The following is a 6,961-nucleotide window of genomic DNA, read 5'->3' as shown; positions in this document are numbered from 1 at the left end:
ATTGTTACTTTTTTGATCGGAATTTAATTTTCATTCTACCAAAAAATTCTCTATTTTCTCGATTTTTTGAAATTGCTTCTTAAATATGAAGAAAACAAAAAATTTTGTAAATAAAAAATTAATTTCGGACAGAAAAAATTATAATAGACTGATTTTTCTTTTAAAAATTGGGAGGGAGTTTGTTTACCATTTTCAATTAGAATAGAACGTAGAATTCGAATATTCCATACACTTTCTCGAAGTTTAATTACTCCCCCCTAATCTTCATACATATGTACATACATTTATAATTTCATATCTTCTTTGTGCGATTCCAGTGAAATGTATCAACACTCTACCTTTTGAATTTGCGCTTTCGAACAGGGCTATTCTTCAGCCTGGCACAAAAGCACTTCTTTTTTGACACAACACAATACACAAAGTCATCGTCATTGACGTTGTGATTTCATTGTCATATTGGAGCGGCTGATTGTTGTCATTGCCTTATAGCTTTTCGCCGCGGCTGGGCCATTTGGCGACTCACCTGCGCGCAGCAGCGCTTTTGCCAGCCGAACGAGAGCTTGACGCGCACAACCCATCAGCACCAACGCTACCACCACCACCGCCACCTCCGCCACGAGCACATCCAACCAAAAGCTAAACGAATAAATGCGGTTTGAGTACTTTAATTGCAAATCGGCCGCAATGTTGCTGCTGCCGTCGCCGCCACACCCTTCAGCCCACTGCGTCACCATACCTTTGTGCCTTCTGCCAGCCAGCGGTGGTATACCGCACGATTTGTACACGGTGTATATCTGCGTTTTTTTTTATTGCTTTTATTGTTTTTCTTACTTTTTTTATTGTACTGATTTTTGTGTTTCTGGTGTTGAGTGGCTGTACGGGTACTACGACGACGGCGGCTATGGCTATAGCTGTGACTACAGTGCGCGGCCGCTCGTTAATTGATCACTCAAGTCGGTGCTCCCAGCATATATGTATGTATGTATGTATGTATGTATGTACATATGCATGGGGAGCGCGCGGCGGCACTGGGCCACATGAATGCGCACGCCAACAAGGCGTTTTTTCAATCAGTGAGTAACAGAACTCCGTTCCTGGCGTATTATACGTTTCATTTACAGCGGCGGTAGTGATTTTCGCTTTTCTACTTCTTGGCCTATTCTAGACGCATATCAACACCACCACCACATCTGCGTTTCATCGACGTTATCGTCATGGTCGTTGTCTTCGACTTTCCTACATTTCTAGAACTCTGCTAAAAAGGCCTCTTGAAGTATTGTTCGCACCAATTTGTTTGAAGACTCAAATTGCTTAGCGAAGTGTTGCGTTGATCACGTACGGGCATAGTATTTCGTATTTACTTATTTATTAATTTGCATATGTACGGTTGCGGCAATCTCGGAAGTTGTATGCGTGGGAAGTTGCGTACGCGGCTGTTGCCAAAAATAGCAACTGACAGCCGACAAATGCAACAACAACTAAAATAAACTCAACGCGATAGCCGTAAACAAGAAAATAAGCAAAAGTGAATATGTACATAGTTCTCAGTTTTGTTTACACTCGAATGAAGCACGCGGTTAATACTCCAAGTGATCATGCTTGTCATGTTGATCATTTCCTACTCTCAGCCGTTAAGGACTTGATCAGAAAGAAAATTGATTTCTTAATCAACTGAATGTGCAGTGAATTTAGCACCAAAGCAATGAAGTTCTATTGAAAAGTGAAGTGTTTAGAAAGTGATCGTGAAGTGATCGAGAGATCTCCATTTGGAATCAGTGAAACTTTGACAAACATGTAACAAAAAAAAAAAAAAAAAAAAAAAAAAAAAAAAAAAAANAAAAAAAAAAAAAAAAAAAAAAAAAAACGTAAACGTTGTGTGATAAAAACTGTACTTTAAAAGTTACATACATAAAATTATGTATGGTTGGTTTAGCATGGCGCTTAAAACCAATTTCGGTGCTATTTCAAACTCAAACATAAAAGTTTACCCCAAAAGCATGTTTTTTTTTGTAAAAGTTTGCTCAAACAATCCAATATTCAGATACATAGCTGGCATACGCGTTAAAGACTTGTGAACTTTACGAAATATTTGCGAGTAACACTGGTGATTTTATTTAATACGATTACTGTAACGGCTAGGGTGGGCCTTAAAATATCAACATAACAAAAAATAAAAACAAACGAAAATTTGAAAAATTAAAAAAAAAACATACCAAGATTTGATGAAATTTTATTGTTGTTTGTCGCGAAAATTCGACATAATTTGGACTTGAGGTCTGATAAATTTGACTTACTTATTATCGAGACATATTCAATTAAATTGATAAACTCGCGGAGTTGTAGCTGGTCAAAGTCAAAATTTATTGAACATTTTCCCGATAAAAATAAATAAAGCTTTTCAAACCCTGCCCCTAAAAATAGGATTATAATTTTCGTGGAAAATAAAATGGGAATTTGTACGTAGAACAAAATAATGGGGACACCCCATGATTTTCATATTTTTAGGGACCACCCTAGTATATTTCCTTCGATTGGGTTAAGTAGGACTTATGTTATCCTATGCAACCAGTAACAATGAAGAACTTTCGAAAGAGAAAATGAAGTATTAGGAAAGCGTTTCTGGTCCTTACAAAATTCTTTCAATCGATTATCATCAGTAAGCTTTTGGCTTGGCGAAGCTCTATTGCGTTATGCCAGTGTTGTTCTTTACTTCTACTAATCGTTCCTTTCCTAAGCTCTTGTTAATTGTGTTTGGGCCTATTGCAAGGAATGGTTGCAGACCTAATGGAGCTGATGCCGCCGCTTTTCTAGTTAAGCTGCCCATCTCATCTATTACTCAACTAGGACATTGAGGTTTTCAATCAGCTCATCTCTCAGCTCAACTTTAAGCACTCTGTGTCCGCGAGTCGTTTGCTGTTCCCCGATCTGATCGACTGTCGAAACCAAAATAAATTTTCTCAATTTCTTCATAAGAATACATAACTTGTTAGGAAACTCCAGACCTGACATTGCGAGGCTACTAACTAGCACTGGCCGGTTGGAATTAACGCCTGAACGATGGGAATCGCCATTAAGTATTTTTTATAAGTATTCGAAAAATTACGTCTTTTGCGAGTTAATAACGTTTTTCCTACAAAGTGGGACGTTTTATCTTGCTACACGCCTGGCTGCCTCGGTTGGAAAAGATGTGCCGCCCTTAAAAAGTTTACGCGCAGACCTCAGATACTCATTGTCGTTTTCGTAAAAGAATTTTTCATTTTTATTTCGATATATTCCTGGACGGAAGCTGGAAGCTTTTCGAACCTAGCCTATCAAGGTCCTCGTAAACGTATTCGTCGAAGTGTAGGCACTTCCGTAGAGATTGGATTAGATTAGTTAAATTTTGTTTGGTATCTTAAGGCGGAAGTATTATGCTAGCACCTCAAAGTGGGATGGCCTACTTTCAATATCAGACACCCTAACAATTTATATTTTTTTTACTCCCTGTGTAACTCAGTTCGGATTGAACACTTGTAGAAACGCATCGTCCGAGGTCTATCCCCAAAACATTCTCACCGAGTGGTTCATCTGTCCGCCTAGCATAGGAATAAGAGTAGTTATCATAACAAACAATTTCCAAAGAGAAGGCACCAACAATCAATTTCGTACTCAGTTTAAGGTAGACTTTTCGAGGTTTAGCTGGTTAGTGGCTGTTAGTCAGGCCTAGAAATCGTTGTTGTTTTCATAATATTTAGTCATGTAGAAGGATTAAAAAATGTTTTAGAAATTAATAGGGAGCTCCTAGCAAAAGGCGCCACCAACAATCTTTCAATCTTTCAACGGCTCATCCTTCCTACTTCTACTTTCCGTTAGAGGATGTGAGTGGAGAAAGAGCGCATTGGTTATAGTGATCTGTGTTAACAGAAATGATGTCGATGCTACTAAGAATACTAGAGCGTTCCGATCCTGAGTATATTAAGCTCGCGGTGCCACCGACCGAAGTCTGGCCGTAGCTCCACAAGACTCTGATGTTGCTAAAAAAGTAGTTCAAAATCAGTTTCTTACACGAATTATATTAAAGAAATGATGACTGTGTACAGTTTACCGAGGCAAACCCACAAAAAAAAGTATAAACAAAACAATCACAAACACAGATTCCGGAAGCAAAATCCAAAAATAATTGCCACAGCCAACTGGCGCTCAGGTGTGAAAATAGCGCGCGTCTCACCTGCTACCGCCAGAGAAGCGCGCAACAAGGTGATGACTTACGCGCGCGCTGACTGCCGCCAGCTTGCGCGCTTCACCATACCCAACGCGCGCACTCTACTCACGTGTTGCCTAGCTACCATGCTGTTGCATACATACATTCAATTCGAGGCACTTGCCGCTTGCAAATTTGCTAAATCGCTAAATCGCTAATTCGCATAAACCTCTAACCACAAAATGCAATGGCTGCAATGCTGCATTTGTGCAACAGCTAATGCGTTTTTCTTTCGTTTTTGCAATCTGCATATCAGTGTGTGAGCGCGCTGGCGTTGGTGGACGTTCATTAGCCGCTGCCACTGTCTGTCATGGGGCCGTTGGCGCGGCAACTGACAGTACTTGCTTGACCGTCGCGCCGGCAATAGGGCAGGCAACTAACTAATAAAAGGGAGGACGCAAAAATTTGCCAAAACCGGCGAGAGGTTATAAACTAAAAGTATAGAAACAAATGATTTGTGTGTGTGTGTGTGTGTGTAGCAAATAAAAATATGCAAATTGCAATAAACGGCAGAATTCGCGAAAGCAGCAAAAATTATTCGTTCATAGTTGGCAAAAAAAAAAAACATTAAATAAGTGATAGGTATAAAAATAGACATATGCAAATTATTATAAAAATTTACAAAGTGCAATTTTGTTTCAAACAAAAAAGTCTACACACGCATATACTTTCATACACACACATATGTATATATAAATGCTAAAATCCGCTTACATAGCTTTGTTAATTATTGAATGAGCACATTCACAAGTGATTCTATATAGCAGACACACGGACACACATAAGTTAGATATCTAAATATATGCAAATGAGTTTTTGTATGTTTTGTATGCCAACTTGTTTATCGCCATAGCGATCGTTGTGGAGCAGCTGGTCGGTCGAGCAGTCAGCCGCGAGCCGGTAATGCTACAGGTGACATCATCACCAATAGTAAACATAAAGCAGCGCAAAAACAGCGAAGCCACGAAACGCAAATCACAATAAACAAAGCGGTCACATTCAGCGCGTTGTCGTGCGCTGTACAAACTAACACTTTAGTAGTACATACTTACATACATATGTACTATCATAGTTAGCAGAAGAGGGGGAGTGCGCACACAAAAAACTAAAAAAACTACACACAGCACAGAGCACAGAGTGCAGTGCGGCGGCTGGCCTCTTGGGGGTGGCAGATCGTCGACGCGACGCAAGCATATCGACCGCTCAAACGCTTGCATTTTGTATCTACGCCAGATCATTTGTTTTCATATGCGTAGTGAATGGTTTGAATAAAAACTAATTATTTCCAGCGCATTCCCATTAATTATGTGCGTATGTATGGATTTACATATGTATGTACATACGCAGCGCTCCAAAAGTAGAGCAAACGCTGAAGCTCAATGGGCCCGGATTGTTAATTAAAAAACTGAGTTAAAGTTAGAAAAAAAAATAGCAAAAGAAACAGAATCTGCTAATCTTCGCGAAATTTTGCGGTAATTAATTTAAAAACTAATCTTCATATTGAAATGTTGAAATGTTGAAGACAAGCAAAGCACACACAAAAAAATAAACCCGACTAACAAAGCAGCGTTCGTAGTGAAACAAGAATGACTAATCAGCTGGTTTTGGAAGTGTTTATTTAGTTAAGCTTAGCAGTCATTTATTTCAAATGATGAGCACGATGGTGTACACATTAGGGCGCGTTAATATGTTCATGAAAACTTAACTCAAGAGAGTTCATGGAGAGAGAGCAGAGAGAAAATTTGTGTTCCATCGATGTGCCTGTAGAGGTCAAAAACTGTTCTTGAGAAAAATCTATAGGCTCCTAGATAATTGGTGTGTATGTATGGAATTGGCAGATGGTCTTATCTGTACAGATTTCAACGAAGCACACGTAGTGTACCAAAAGCCCTAAACACTGAGCGTTCGGCTCTGGAGTTCTCCATGCGTATAAAAATAATATACTCAACTGTCAGTTTAATCCTTGGGCGGCACGTGCGCAACGTATCCTTTCTAACGGCGCTATTAAGCTGGCGAGATCTTTTATTGACTTCCTCAAGTGTTCTAGGCGGCGCCTACACAGTGGTCCAAAACTAGAACTTGATATTCATACGTCACTGGACCCTTAATTTTTCGATCACTTTGATTAATTTTAATGAAAGCTAAATAAATAAAAATAAAATTTGCAAGATACCCGATTGGCCCGATTTTTTATTTTTTACTGCGTTATATTGAATTTTTTAGTGCAAAGTGCAGAAAAAGTAGCAATTTTTGTAGAACATTGATTCGCCTGTTACAGTTAATGAATGTTACATAATAAAAATTAGTTAAAAACAATTGTGGGGTTCCGAGAAAACAAAAAAAAATACAAGAAAAATCGAAATGTTATAAAAAAATATTCACCAATATTAAATTTCTCCTTGATTTTTATCAAAATTTTAGTTACGCAAATTTATAAAGCATTAAATTTTAGTACAATAAAGTGCAAGCTTCAAGGGGTTCAGTGTTCGCGTTGGTTTTTAATACTTTTTTTTTAGCTGCCGGTGTTGTGCATTTTCATCCATGTAAAGTATGCTCGACAGTTTCTATATAACGAAAAACAATTATTCAAAAATCAAAGCGAACTCTTATCACCATGCAACTTGCATTTTATTATGCTAAAATTTATATATATACTTTTTATAAAAATTTCACAAAAAAAGCATTTTTTTTTTGTGAACATTTTTTTGTAACATCGATTTT

The 6,961-nt window shown here is 38.2% G+C and overlaps 1 protein-coding gene across 12 annotated transcripts in view; it reads left to right on the top strand.

Annotated features, from left to right (window-relative positions):
• The first annotated feature begins 622 nt into the window (after positions 1–622).
• The window catches only part of CAP (Cbl-associated protein), a 98,540-nt gene continuing 92,201 nt past the window's right edge, over positions 623–6,961 (top strand). For 7 of the 12 annotated variants that reach the window (XM_017609604.1, XM_017610101.1, XM_017610174.1 and 4 more), the window contains exon 1: positions 623–1,335. The gene's annotated coding sequence lies outside the window, so the exon portion shown is untranslated. The other 5 variants (XM_017609965.1, XM_017609667.1, XM_017609823.1 and 2 more) reach the window with 4 other exon arrangements.

This window comes from Rhagoletis zephyria, unplaced genomic scaffold (assembly GCF_001687245.7).
Source record: "Rhagoletis zephyria isolate East Lansing unplaced genomic scaffold, Rhagoletis_zephyria_1.1 Rzeph_scaffold_00001, whole genome shotgun sequence".
Classification (NCBI taxonomy): Eukaryota; Metazoa; Arthropoda; class Insecta; order Diptera; family Tephritidae; genus Rhagoletis; species Rhagoletis zephyria.
Note: the sequence above shows the minus strand (reverse complement) of the source record. Positions and strands in the feature narration are given on the sequence as shown.